The following is a 15,555-nucleotide window of genomic DNA, read 5'->3' on the forward strand; positions in this document are numbered from 1 at the left end:
CACAAACACGTGGGATATTGATGCAGGTTGCTCTGGAGGATGTAGTACCTGATGTTGTTTGGGTGGTGGCCATCTTGGGGTCTGGACCTGTGTGAGATGATTAGCCTAAAAACACAGAGGCAGCAAGTATGTATTCACTGCTAGACACTCTGTCCCTCTTTGTGTATCAATTGTAGCTCCTCTGTCTGTATGACTGCTCTCTTTCGACAACATTGTGTGGGTGTGCGCCTAGGCCTACTACACTGCACTTCCATTGTGTGTCTTTCTGAGTAACATCCTGGCTCTTTTCTCCCAAGTAATTATGCTAGCCAAACTTCGGACTACCAGGCAAGGAACAACAGCGCCCCAGCTTGTTCGTAAGTGTACTTCAGAGTGTCATCGCACATGGCCATCAGAGATGGTGGCCGCTCTTGTTCAAAGCTGGAGTTTAAGTTGCCAGTACTGTTTATTATCGCAAATAGTGTGAAGGATTGTAAAAAAAATTGCCCAGGAGAAAAGGAGATTAAAGAAATCAAAACGAAGCTGCCCAATAGGACTATAGAATTCAAGGATGACAGCCCAACTATGGTTCTTGAACCTGTGGAAGTCATGACACTGTCAAAGTCGACAAGTTTAAAACAAATTGTGTATCCATAAAAATTAGCTATCGGGCCAGATAGAGAACCTAAATCGATAGTTGTACATAGTTTCCAAAGAGGCCTTGCATGTGCTTTAAGACTTGGACCTGATCATCAAATGTATGCATTGCGCGCTAGTCTTGAAAGCAACTTCAGGTGATAGGCCTTGCATTATAACTCTGAAATTTCTTAATTTGCAGCACAAAGTGGCTTTTATTCCAGTGAACTGGGCTTCAGGTGGGGTCAACATATGAAGCCAACCAGTACAACTTTTGAATAATTATTCTGCTGATGATTACCATCGCCACAAGTTGTTCACTTTGAGATTCTATCTCCACTGTCCAACCACATTTATTATGCACAAACAGCACGTGGCATACGTATAGATCGCCATAAGTTCACTACCTATTCTTGTTGCTATAAGACATTTTCCTAGAGGGCAAATTGCCAGAAGCATCAATGATCTTGACATTGAGACCTGATGGTAAAGAACTAGTGCAGTTTGGTCCCATCTGACAAGGTCTGGCTGGCACCACCTTATGAGGAGGAAGTCACTAAATGGTCATCCGTGACAGCAACTGAGCTCATGTGGCCTAAACATGGGCTGACTGCACCTTTCTCGTTCGAGTTGCAGATGGTATCCTTATTAGTAAATCAATACTACTGTACTTTTAACACATTTAACACAGTGGTTGGAAAGAATTAGGAAGGGGCAAATACAAATATGTAAAGAACAGAGTCCGGTCTTACTTCAGCTCAAACCATCTGGGTGCCCTTTGCTCAACATCCTATACTTTATCAGTGATATTTCTTGCTAGCTAAGGAACAACTCTATAAGTTTTCTCCCAATTAATATTTGAGTCTTATAGCACACAGCTACACCAAAAAAGGGTTTCCCAGCGCTAAATCACCTCAAAGCAAATCTAACAAAACTAACACCGCACACAGAATTCAGAACAGCTAAGTCTTTAACAGCTTACGAAACACTGAAAGAGAATGACAAGATCTCAAAGGAGGTGATAGCATGTTCCACAACTTAGGACCCAGGTAAGAGAAGGCCTGCCTCCCTTGATGAGTTCTCCTCATTCTGGGTACTGAGAAAAGATTGGAATTACTAGAGCACAGAGGGCGATTTGGCTTGTAGGGTGACACTAAAGATCTGAGATAAGGATGACCAGTGTTTGACATACATATTTGCATATAGCACAGGGCATTAAAATGGATTTGTTTCTCAAATGGAAGCCATTGGAGATCATGAAGAAGTCTGGCCATAGATGTATATTTCGGGGGTGAAGAAGAAGTCCAGCGGCCCCATTTTGAACTACCCAAAGCCGCTTAAGTAAAGCCTTGGAGACACCCACATAGAGAATGTTGCCGTAGTCCAGCCTGGAGATATTCAAAGCCTGTATCACTCTTTTTAGGGCAGAGAATATGGCAACCTGCATCAGTCTGGGACTAGCAAGGTCCCAATGGGTCCAATATTTCTAGATAAGGAAACCTCACCCACTCTTTTGTGGCATGTTGTGCTTCATCATAGGTAACCTTATCCCATCCTGGTAAGGTTATACTACCTGGACAGACTTGACCTCCTCCTGGATGGGGATTCCTTATAAATGAACACTGGATAGGCAAATTGATCCAGAATTTAAAGTTGCCTTATGGGTAAAGCCAAAATTCCTAATATATGACCCTGCACGGTATGATAATGTCCCCAAACTAGGAACCTGTATGCATGAGAGTATGAATTTGATGGTGATCCGGCTGAGTCCTGAAGAAGGCCTTTTGACTCATAGAGCCAACATGCAGGCTGAAACGTGTTTGCATTTCAAAGGATGTTTGAGTCATAATACTCACTTGGCATTCTTTTTTAATGTTAGTTTCAGTACATGTAATTAAAAAAAGTTGGCCCATAATGATGTGGACTACAACTTTAATGGACAATTACGAACCCCTTTCTGGAGAGGAATTCTTTGTGCAAGTTTATCATGTAAAGTGTTAGCTGATCTCACACCAGAGTGGTATAAAGGAATGAATGGCAGGAACAACATCGTAGAAGAGGTCACTATAACATTAGTTGCAGTCTACATAAGAGCTATTTATGGACAAACATGTGGGTGCTTCTGTTGTAGATTCTGGGACCAATCACCTCATGTGAAAACATCTGGACGATATCTACTACCGGGGATTGCAAGCTTTGCTGCCCCTAAGCCAGAATTCCTGCTGGAGACTTCAACTGATCATGCTTCAATGTGGTATTTGGGTATCTAATTGGAGAAATGAATTGAAAATACTGATCAATCAACTATGGACTTGATGTTACCCCAGAGATCTGCCAGAATGAATTGTAAGACGTGATCCGTGTCTGACCTGTTGCTTTTGCGCTTTGGTCAGGGAAGCTTAAGTCCTTTAAGCAAAGAGAAAACAACATTTTCTGAGTGAGTTTCAGGCCTTGAATTGGGAAGAGAGGCTGGGCTCCTCCAACACAAAGCACAATGCAAAGGCTTGCTAGAACTAAAGCAGACACATATTCTTCATTCATCATATCCACTCTATAGTAGTTGAACCAGTGGCCCCAAATTTGAACATATTTCTTTGGACAACCTCTAGCTTTATACATGACTTTTTCTGCAGCCATGTAGAGATCCACCCCTTTCCTCCTTTCCTCAAGGGTGGATGTTTCAGGTGATCTCCAGTGTTTGGCGATATTTCTTCTTCTCTTCATTTCGCTACTACCAGACTTAGGTTGCAAAAGAGAAGTTGGGCTCTCGGGAGATCCACATCAGTAGGGATGATAGGAGGTACGCATTTGGGGTCCACCTGAAGGGACATGTTCAGTATCTTGCCCAGCTCATCTAATATTTAGCCCCAGTATGGGCAGTCCCAGTGTGTGTGGAAGAATGAACCTTCATGTTCCCCACATCTCAGGCAGTTCGGTGTTTCGACCATCCCACATTTGTGCAATCTGGACCGATCACAATAGATCCTATACAGTATCTTGAATTGTATACGACTCAGTGTTAATTCAATTGCTACATCCCAAGGGTGCATCAGGTCTGCCTCCCAATCCTTGCTATCTAGCTCTCCCAGGTCTCTTTCCCATTTCCTTCTTAGCTTCCTCAGATTTTCAGGCATGTTAATATTTATGGTCTTGTACGTATAGGAGACTGCCTTCTCTAATAATTCCCCTTGGAGTAATCTCCCTTCTAATTAGGCTTATTCCAAGATGTCCGTCGTGTCTATTTTCTCAGCTTGCCATGCGTGTCTCAACTGTACATTTTAAAAGTATTGCGTAGCACTGAGTTGACAGTCATGCCGAAGGGAGCTGAAAGGAATTAGATCCCCATTTTCTAGAAGGTCACCCTGTCTTGAGATCCCAGTGAGGTGCCAAGCCTTAAAGCCTTTCAATTTCCCTATTTCCTTGAGTCTTGTCCCTAACCAGAAAGAGGTCTCCCGGGTGTACCTTGCTGCCCACCCCAAGCATCTCTCAGTCCTGTTCCAAGCTTCGATGGCCCTTTGCATCGCCGGTTGCACCTCTTCCTCCATAGAGGTAATTTAAATAAGATTTAGTTTGGAACTGAAGATGCTCTAGTAAGTAGGTGAGGTGGTTTCCGGGTGCATATCCCTAGTCATTAATGACAATCAAATGGGCTGACAGTAATATGCCTGGATGTCTGGGAGGGCGATACCTCCATTGTATTGATTTAGTTGCAAGGTTTGTGTCGCCACTCTGGAATGCCCTCCGTCCCATAACAATTTGTGGATCTCCCCATGGATCTTGGTAAAGTAGTCATATGGGATAGAACCGTATTTATTTTGAAGGGCCTTTAGGAATTTTGGTAGGGTAATCATTTTGAACATTAGCTTTCTCCACCGGTCAACATCTGCCTGAAACTCTGCTAGTTTTCGATCTCGATCTCTCCCTCTCCCTCTCCCTCTCCCCTCTCTCTCTCTCTCTCTTTCTCTCTCTCTCTCCCCTCTCTCTCTCTCTCTCTCCCTCTCCCTCTCTAGGGTAACAAAGACACCAAGGTATTTGAAACCATCCCTCTTCCCAGATTGGGTATGGAGTTGATTTGTACCAGTTTATGGTGTATCCAGAATGAGCACCATACTCATCAAATAGTTGAAATATCACTGGGATGGTCTCTCTCGGTGGGTAACACAAAGGAAGATATCATCCATGTATAGCGACATTCTCTCATCCTCTCCTGACTTCTTCTCTGCCCAAAAGCCCCTAACATGAGAATGTGCCCAAAGAAGGCAGGCCAGCGATTCCAGGACTACAGCGAACCAGACGGGGGATAGAGGGCAGCCCTGTCGGGTACCTCACCCAATTGGGAATTCACTAGCCAGTACCCCATTTACTCTGACCACGGCTACTAGTCCCCGAATAGCAACCTTATCCACACCTGGTATTTGCAGACAAATCCATACCTCAGCTGCACCTGCATCAAAAAGGGCCAGCGGACGGCATCAAATGACTTTTCAGCATCTAATGCGAGGAATACATGTGGGTCTTTACTGGTGTGGACTGTATCTAACAAGTTATATAATCTATGTAAATTGAGTCTCGTTGAACTCTTTGGCATGAAGCCGGATTGGTCTTTGTGGCTCTCACCAATCTCTGAGCCAAGACCATCGCCATTATTTTAGTTTCAAAGTTTGGGAGTGAGATTGGGTGATACGAGCTACACCGCATAGCTGGTTTCCCTGGTTTCTGAATAACCACTATTGTGGCTTTCTGCAAATCTGGCGGCAACTTCCTCCCCTGCCCGGCCTCTTTATACAATTGTAGTAGATGGGGACCAAGGATCTGAACATTGCTCTTCAAGAACTGGACCGGCATCCCATTAGGGCGGGAGACTTTTCTTGACTTGAGTTGTGTGATAGCCTCTTTTATCTCAGAGAGAGGGATGTCTTTCTCTAGATCGTCAGGGTCCTCCACCGGGGAAGGTTTGCATCTGAATTGTTGCCAAGTAGGCCTCTATCTACAGAGGCTCTGCTAGTGAGTGTGCCTCATAGAAGGCTGCATAATATCAAGTCAGTATCATAGATATGGTTAGCCTAATTTATTATACCATGAATCCAGCGCAAATCTATCCCTCTCCAACCCAACCAGGCGAGCCGGTGTCGTTTTCATTTCCTCTCCATTACCAATATATAGAACTATTCTTGTTTTCACACTTTTCAATTACAATTGGCTTATTTAATTAGTTTCCATTGTTAAAAATATGATATGAATCCACCTCTTAACACATATACTATAAACATAGTTGAGAGCCGAAGCCAATGATTAGCTCGGTTTGGATAATCGTTCTCATAGGAGAGATTTACTACCTCAATATGGTTGGCCTCATCGGCTCTTTTTAACATACATTTGGAAATTTGCTCACAAGGATAGGCTAGGCTAAAGGGTGGCAGGGGCTTCTGACCAATCCACCATGGCCACTACCAGTTTTTGTTCCTCTGGTCTGAGCCCCCGCCCTAGGATAATAATATTCATAACGTGGAATCACCTTTTACAATCACTCAATGGAATACCCAGTTTTGTAGAAACCTTGTCCTTTCTTGTTGCCCTTACACCATGTTCTTAAACTACTTCAAAACGGTCACCACCTGAGGGGGGCATGGCTTGGCACCCGGAGGACATGGCGGCGTCAATGTGAGGCTCCCGGACCGGCGCAGCAGAAACGCGCTCATGGATTGCCATTTCCGAAGCTACTCGGAGGAACTGGAGTCTAAGATGCAGCTCATTTCTCAGGGACTTCGCGTGCCGTTTTTCCGGTAAAACAAACTGTTTTATTTGCTGTTAATCGCGCATCTGGAAGGTCGCGATTAGACAGCCGCCATTTTGTTTTTCTCAGCGCGAGCGCTCTCCTTCCTTAAGAAGTGGCGTCTTTGTCCTCCACCTCATATGCATCAGACCTCCCTACAGCTCTATAGGAGGTATATCTTTCTTCAGCAGAGCTTTGCAGTGGTGCAGCAACCTGGTTTCGCCCCACCTTTCTAAAGTGCTGGGGTGTGGTTGTTGCAGCCGCCATTTTGTGGATCACCTCAGATTTCAGCATGAAAATCTCGCAACACTTATAAGAGCCGTACTTGCTCTATTTTTATAGACATATGAGGTTCTTAATGAAGCATTCCTCTCACATGTGACACCTCTTTGCTTCTGGATCATGATTTAGTAGTTTTACACTGTTTTTGAAAGCGGAGTCTGTTGTAAATTGCAACTTCGATGTGATTAAGCATTTACTAAAGACATGAATTCTCCTCCCTTACACATGTTCCTTTTGTTATGTTGACTGAAGTCTGGACTCCATTTTGTACTGTCATGTCTCCACGTGCTCAACACGAGGAGAGTCTTATCTTTGTGTTAGTTGCTCTTGTAATCTGCCTAGTAACAGTCTATAAATAGTTCCTTTGTCCGTCTGGCGCAGGCCCAGACTTGACCACATCTGTTATCAGTTAGTCCTTGCTTGACCATGTTTTCGCGGGCTTAAGGAGTATGTCAGCTCCGCCCACATATCGATCTTGTATTGCAAATGTCCATAAAAGGTAACATTCTTTGCCTCATGTTGTATCCTCCCACTTATGAGCCCCTCTGTTGTGTATAAAAGGGGACCGTGTACGCAAGTTCTTTGTGCTACTCTATGCAATACCGAAGGGTATTGTATGGATTGTAGGACCACCCTTAAGGGTTAATAAACCTTGTCTTTGTACTTTGCAGTTTCCGTGCCAACTTCCTTATAGATTCCTTTACAGGAGAGCGAACCCTTGTGTCCTGCGGGCCTAGCTGGGGCCTGTATTCATCAATTGGCGCCCGTCACGTGGGGCTCATCGGCGACTCGGATGCTCGAAGGATTGGTCGCGACGAAGGTGAGGAATTTGGCCGGGGATGTGATCACTGCCAGAGGCACTTTAGTCCTGGCAACCCGAGGTTTTTCTTCCTTCCCTTCCGAGCTGACCATCTGGGTGGCGCCGGTCCTCGACTGAGACCTCTTCTGTCGGTCCTGCCGTGACAGCCGTTTGGGCGAATTTTGGAGCTTGGCAGTTGGAATCTGGACTCTTGATTGGTAAGAACCGTCGTACGGTACTTGCTCCGAGTTTTTGAAGCCTGGGTTGGCTATTTGAGTTTGATTTGTGATGACCGGTCATATCTTGTATTGATTATTGTGAGAATATATGCGTTGCAACACATATAGGCAGGTAATGTGGAGATATTTCTCCGGAACTGTGTAACTTTGACCAGCACAACGTTTAAGTGCCATTTTTTTGATAATACTGCATATTCTGCATTATTTTTGAGCATGCCAGCTTTTAGCGCACTCCGTAAGTGGTGCTGCTGTTTTGGAAACCGGTTAAACCTTGAGGAATCTGCTCCAGCTCCCCCAGAGGGGACTCCTAATAGGGATATGTATGTGAAGCATGGTCTTTCCTCCATAATGTACAGCACAGTATGGAGGAAATACACCAAGAAGGATCCTGAGTTACGGTGGCCGTTGTATGGGTCGTTTGATATACGTAAGATTGAGTATGTGGAACAGTGTATGTGTAAACGGCGTGCGCGGCAAGACATGTTTGAATGTGTGCGACTATGGGTGAAGGAAGTGCGTGAGCGAGAGAAACGCGAGAAAGTGCTGTTTGATAAAGAGCAACGAAAGAATGATCATGTGAGAGCGCAGGAAGCAAAGCGTCGGGAGGAAAGAGAACAGACGGAGAAACAAGAGAAAGAACATAGGTTACAAGTCTCGGGTCAATATGCTGTTCGTCAGCCACTCTATCCTGTCCTTAATAATCATGACGATGATTTTTATTTATTAGATCGTTCTCCGCCTCCTTATGTTGGCGCGTCTGCCCCGAGGCCACAAGATTCTGGATCGGGTTCGAGTAAGGTAGATACGCGGTCCATGTTATCGGCTGAGCGAATGGGTGAGCTTCGACAGTTTTCCTATCGTGCATGTAAGGGCAAGTTATCCCTTGCTGAGCTGTTGGCTTCTTGGGAGTCGTGGCAGGATAGAGAAAGGTTGTATTTCTTGGGACACTTTTCTGATGAAGTGATTGCTGCCTTTCGGAAATATTCCAGTGTCTTTGAACCTGACGATGTGGTATTAGATGCTAAAGCATTGCGTAATGGTGTTTTCTCTCCCTCTAAGGCGCCGGAGGCGGTTCAGCGACTTTTTGCGTTGCGAGATGCGGCGAAAGATCTTAAAGAGAAAGCACGCCAACACCTTGAGGAGGAAAAGCGGTCGGATTCGCGTACTGGAGGCGGCCATTCATCCACCTCTCAATCAGATAAGAGCGATCCAGTGCATGCTAAACCAATGCGCGAGGCGGCGCCTTTGTATGTTCCTCCTAAAGGAACGGGGACTAGCTCGGATATTACCTCCGCCGATGCTAAGGGATATTTTGTGTATAATTGGGTTTATACTGACCTGGCACAGGGCTGACGTCATGGCATTAAAGAATGCGTTGCCTGATCCCCGCAAGAATCCAGCGGCCTTTTACGAAGAAGTCGAGGGGGCCTTGAATTCTTGTATTATGACCTTAGCGGATATAGATTTGTTCTTTGGGCTTATTCTACCACCAGATATGTGGCGATCCGTGCGGAAGGTAGATGATGTTGCCACTTTTAAGGCTCGATGGTCTGAACTTGAGGATGAGGATAGGGAGAGAAAGCCCGCGCAGAAACCACCTCAGATTATTTTAGATCTCCCCGCTGCTATTTTGACTAAGTTGAAGACCATCATTCCCCCTAAAAAGATTGACTGGAATATGCTAGCCTCGTGTAAGCAGAAAGCCGATGAATCAGTTGCAGATTTCTTTACGCGCTTTGAGGAGACGTTCCATGATTTTAGTGGTCAGTCTCTTACGGATGATACGGGTCGGCACCTTTTTGCTGACAAATATGTGGCGAATTTATTACCGGCAATTGCAGCTCGCCTCAAAGCGAGTGAAAGTTCTTGGTCCACTACGACCCCGACAGCCCTTCTGACTATAGCTCAGTACTATGAGCGCCAGGAGCTAGAAGCGAAGGGGCAGGAGGAAAAGAAATCGAAGGATTTAAAAACGAAGGTGATGTTAGCACAAGTATATGGTCCGCCCCGACGGGGTGTAAATAGAGGTAGGGGAGGATTTTATGGTCCTCCCTCGGGCCGATCTGATCTGAATAGGAATCAATGTGCGTATTGTAAGCAATCGGGGCACTGGGCCAGAGAATGCCCAGCGTTGCATGCTTCACGGCAGGGGCACGGTCAGGGACACACTCAGAGTGGCCCCAGAGGTAGAGGGGGTTTCTCGAATTTTAGAGGGAATTCTAATGATCACGCTCGGTTTGACCCTGCCGGGCAGCAACGAGACAGGTCTAATGTTTTCGATCGACAAACCCAGTATCAAGTGTCGGGGATTGACCGTTCTGGGTACCATGATTCTCTGCATGCATAGGAATGCGTTGGATGGGGGTTAGAATCAGTTGAGGTGCCGGTTGATCAGAAGGGTCCTTATGTATCAGCTGAGGTTTTGGGCTCTACTGATCAGTTCCTAGTGGATACAGGAGCGACTCGTAGTGCGCTGTCTAAACAATTGGTTCCGAGGGCTCCCCCATCTGGCTTAATGGTTACATCGGTAGGGTTTGATGGTACACTCTCCCGAAGCCCTCTTTCGCAGCCCCTCACATTTCAGGTCAATTCCTTTTCTGCACCCTGTCCGTTTTTGCTAGCCCCGAACACGCCGGATAATATTATGGGCCTTGATATGCTGAAGCACTTCAGAGCTACGATTCGCTGTTCCCCTGCTGGAGTGCGGGTGATATTGAATGACAATTACCCCCTGTCTGAACGGATGTGTGTGGCTACAGAAGATGCTGTGTTCGCTGCCCTCCCCCGTGCTCTGTGGGCCACTTCGGATACTGATGTGGGACAGATGGTGATTCCGCCTGTTCACATTAGTGTCCAGGAGGGGGCGGTGTTACCACGCCTTCCACAGTATCGTATTTCGCAGGAGGGGGAAGAGGCTCTTATACAGATTGTGCAGGATTTGATTAAGGTGGGAGTGGTGGAAGAAGTTCCCTATAATGTTTGTAATAGCCCGATTCTACCCATTCTGAAAAAGGATACGGATGCTAAAGTCTACCGGTTTATCATTGATTTGAGAGAAGTAAACAAGATCGTGATACCCCAGTACCCAGTGGTTTCGGATATTACGACGTTGCTTACTTTGGTCCCACCTACGGCGACCACGTTTTCTGTTATTGATTTGAAAAATGCCTTCTTTTCAATTCCCATTCATCCCGATAGTCGATACCTTTTTGGTTTCACTCTCAATAATAGGTCTTACCGATTTTGTAGAATTCCCCAGGGCTATACGGAAAGCCCTAGTATCTACAGTCAAGCCTTGAAAAGACAATTGGACTCCTTTGTTCTGCCCGAGGGTGTCGCCCTCATTCAATATGTCGATGACATCTTGCTGGCGGCTGACACCCCGGAGTTGTGTGAAACGAGTACGTTGTCTTTGCTTTCCTTTTTGGCATCCCACAATCACAAGGTCTCTCGGAAAAAGTTGCAATTTTGTAGACCAAAGGTGACTTATCTAGGTCACCTTTTGTCTAAGGAGGGACGTGCACTCACACCAGACCGTGTTCAAGTGATTCTGGATACACCGACGCCGTCCACGCAGAAGGACGTGCGCGCATTTTTGGGTCTTGTTTCGTTTTGTAGGCAGTGGATATTAGGGTTTTCGTATATAGCCAAGCCATTGTTAGCCCTCTTGACAAAAGATACACCTATCCCGCTCCCCTGGACGAATGAGTGTGACACTGCCTTTCAGAAACTGCGACAGGCCCTCTGTTCAGCACCAGTATTAGGGACACCTGATTATACCAAGCCTTTTTCGTTGTATGTGCATGAGAAAGATGGATGTGCATTATCAGTTTTAGTGCAGATGCACGGCGATAAGCAGCGCCCTTGTGCATATTTTTCGGCTGTACTTGATCCTGTTGCCCGAGCATTGCCTGGTTGTTTTCGCTCGGTTGCGGCAACAGCTGTGTCAATACGCCAGAGCGAGGGAATTGTGTTATCTCATAAGCTGTTGGTATTAGTCCCCCATGCTGTTGATGCACTGCTTAATCAGACAAAGACGCAGCATTTGACCAGTGCCCGTTTAACGGGATATGAGCTGACGCTTTTGGCTCCTCATATTACGTTAAAGAGGTGCGTGACGTTAAATCCTGCAACATTGTTGCCATACCCCGAGACTCGGTCTGAGTCACGAGAAGCACATGATTGTATCCTTGTGACCGAGGAACAAACAAAGGGTCGTATTGATCTCCAGGATACGCCCTTTTCAGATGTAGATGGAGAACTGTGGGTGGATGGGTCATGCCTGAAGCTACCAGATGGTACGACTTCAGCAGCGTATGCGATTACCACATTGCAAACAATAGTGGAGACAGCACGCATACCACAGAAATCAGCTCAAGCAGCGGAACTGATAGCATTAACGCGAGCATGTGAGCTCAGTACAGGATTGTGTGTGAATGTTTATACAGATAGCCGCTATGCCTTCGGAGTGGCGCACGATTTCGGTCTGCTCTGGAAGGAAAGAGGGTTCTTAACGTCACATGGAGTACAAATAATGCATGGGGAGTTAGTTCATAATCTTTTAACTGCATTGACATATCCGAAGAAAATTGCCGTTGTTAAACGTAGCGCCCATAGGAAGGTAGTCGATAAAATTGGAGAAGGGAATGCGTTAGCAGACCGGGTGGCACGGGAGACTGCGATGCAGCCCGGTGCTACTGCCATGTATGTAGTAAAGTCGCAAGTAGAAAGATGGCATGATGCGAAGGAAGAAGTGCGAGAAATACAGAGGACCGCTTCTGATAAAGAACGGGAGCAATGGTCCAGTGAGGGAGAATTGGATGATGAGGGTTGCTGGAGAAATAAGCAGATGGATCGATGGAAATTACCCACAGCTTTTGTACAACCTATGGTTCAGATGGCACATGGGCTAGCACATGTTGGAGCTTCCGCAATTGTAAAATTGCTTACCCAAGTCTGGGAGCATCCAGAGATTGCTAGCACGGCAAAGAGGGTGGTGCAGACCTGTATGATTTGCCTGCGGTACAACCCAGGAAAGGGTACTCGGACCCCAGCAGGAGGGTTCGTAACGCCTACTGCACCCTTTGAGGTGTTACAGATGGATTACATCCAGCTGGAGCGTTGTAATAATCTGAAGTATGTTCTAGTAGTGGTGTGTGCCTTTAGCAAATGGGTTGAGGCATACCCCACGAAGGACAATACTGCAATGACTACCGCTAAGATGCTGTTGAAGGAGTTCTTCCCTCGATATGGCGTTTGTAGACTTCTGTGGAGTGATAACGGGCCCCACTTTATAGCGGACGTTATAAAGTATGTTCTGAAGGGTCTAGGCATCACCCAGAAGTTCCATGCAGTATTCCACCCTCAATCTGCAGGACTAGTCGAGAAGTATAATGGTACACTGAAGCTCAAGATCGCTAAAATTCAAGCTTCGACGTCTTTGACTTGGCCAGATGCTTTACCGCTGGCGTTGTTGTCAATTAGGTCGGTACCGCACTCTCGAATCTGTCTTACACCGTACGAGATTGTCTTCGGACGTCCAATGAATGTTTGGGGTCCGCCAAAACCTAAGACTGTGTATGATGTACCTTGCGTAATGATGAATGATTATTTGGCACAGTTAACGGATAACTTGGTTTCCATTCATCAACAGGTCCGGGAGGCGCTCCCTGATCGGTCCACCGGCGAAGGACATAGTCTCCGGCCTGGAGACTATGTCATGCTAAAAATCTTCGATAGGACGAACAGCCTGGAGCCGAGATGGGTGGGCCCTGAGCAAGTCTTGCTGGCAACAAGGACGGCTGTGCGAGTTTCCAACAGAAAGAATTGGATTCATTCCCTGCACTGCCGCAAAGTACCGCCCGGATTGGTGGAGCCCGCTGTACTGACCGATCAACGAGAGATTCTGACCACAAAGAAAGGCCGTGCTGTGGAATCGAACGACGCTGAGGAGCTCTTTCCGGACCACGCGACTCCTGGAGGAAGGCGATATCATCTGAGGCCAAGAAAGTGAATCCTTCAGTATCGGGACATGTTGTCAGAACGGCCCTTGGGTTAGTGAAACGGAGAGCCACTGAGGCAAGGGGGGGGGATCAGCCCTGCATTAGTGTAGCGACACCCGTCTTGGCCCGTTGGTGAAGAAATCGACCGCTGCCCAAGGGGAAGAGTTCTGACAAACTTTTTAGTTTCAGGAAGATATTGATTCTTTATTTTGACATGGAGAAAAGGAAGATCCTTTGTGCAACAGGTTTTATGCTCACAGTAGCTATTGTTGGGATAACCACATGGTTTGTGGAGGATGTGACTCCTGCTCGAGAGTTGCTTGTGTTGACCACTCCAGTGCCTGCGGAGCACTATTTCTATACCCTTCCATACCAAGAATTGAAGCATCGTCAGTCTTATTTGAATAACACTTTCATTCAGATGTTACATCATACCCATGTTGCCACCAATGCTACGAACTGTTGGATATGTGGTATGATGCCAGCTCATCAGAAGAAGGGAGGAACGCCATTTATACCTCTTCCTTTCTCTCATAATGGCTCTTGTAGAGCATGGTATACTTTGCTTTTTGCCACTCGGAAACCCACGGTGGGACGATTACTCTTCAGACTCAATAAAGAATGTCATCAGGATAAAGACGGATATCCGCAAGCGAATGGGACAATCTGGGAATGGGAAGAGTATCGACCAGACAATGAATCGATTCCATATGTTTTCACGAACACCAGAGACGCTGTGGGAAAAGACAAATTTGTGATTCAAGTGGCACAAGCTCAAGCGGACCTGTGTGTCCAAAGTGTGGGTTATATTCCCGTCGGTGTTAGCGATTGTATTACCATACTAAACATCGATGGATTGAATAACAGTAACTTTTTAGCATCCCATAATACGTATTTCGTGTGTGGAACTAAGGGTTATTATCGTTTGCCAGCCGGTTGGTCTGGAGTATGTTATGTATCATTTTTGTTACCTCCTGTATTTCTGGCACCTGCATCCTATCATAAGGATTTAAAGTTGTTGAATAATGTGACTGTAAATAGGTATAAACGTACTTTATCAATTGATGATGTGGATCAAACTGACACCAGTTTACAGCAGTATATCGACTTCAATCTAGGATTGTTTTTCTTCGTTGGAGCTGCCCTAAATAGTAGGAAAGTTCGAAGATTAACACGAGTGGTAGAGGCTGTGACAAACCAAACCGCTGCTGCTCTTGGGAATCTTACGGAAGAATTACAGATTACCAGAATTGTTGCATTGCAGAATCGTATGGTGTTAGATGTTATGTTAGCTGATCGAGGTGGAGCTTGTAAAATTATCGGAAGTAGTTGCTGTGTGTTTATTCCTGACCACACACCTTCAGTCTACAATGCAATTAACAGGTTGCATAAAATTGCAGCTGAAATCCATACAGAAAATGGCACTTGGTCCTTTTCTGGATGGTTTTGGGCATTGATCACTGCTTGGGGTTGGAAGGTTTTGACTGGTCTCTGCACAATTATAGCAGTTCTGTTTTCTTGCTGTATCTGTATTCAATGTGGTCCTTTGCTCTGTTCCGTATGTGTATCATTTTGTATCCCCGATAAGAAAGCTATTGCCAATGTCACTTATCAGAAACGTTTAGCTAAGGAAGTAGAAGAGATGATGATAATTGATATATATGATGATTATTCTAACAAGCCGGATGTCTTCAGTAAATGCTGAAAGGGTCGTCTGTTGTAAATTGCAACTTCGATGTGATTAAGCATTTACTAAAGACATGAATTCTCCTCCCTTACACATGTTCCTTTTGTTATGTTGACTGAAGTCTGGACTCCATTTTGTACTGTCATGTCTCCACGTGC

This window comes from Triturus cristatus, chromosome 1_1, assembly GCF_964204655.1.
Source record: "Triturus cristatus chromosome 1_1, aTriCri1.1, whole genome shotgun sequence".
NCBI lineage: Eukaryota > Metazoa > Chordata > Amphibia > Caudata > Salamandridae > Triturus > Triturus cristatus.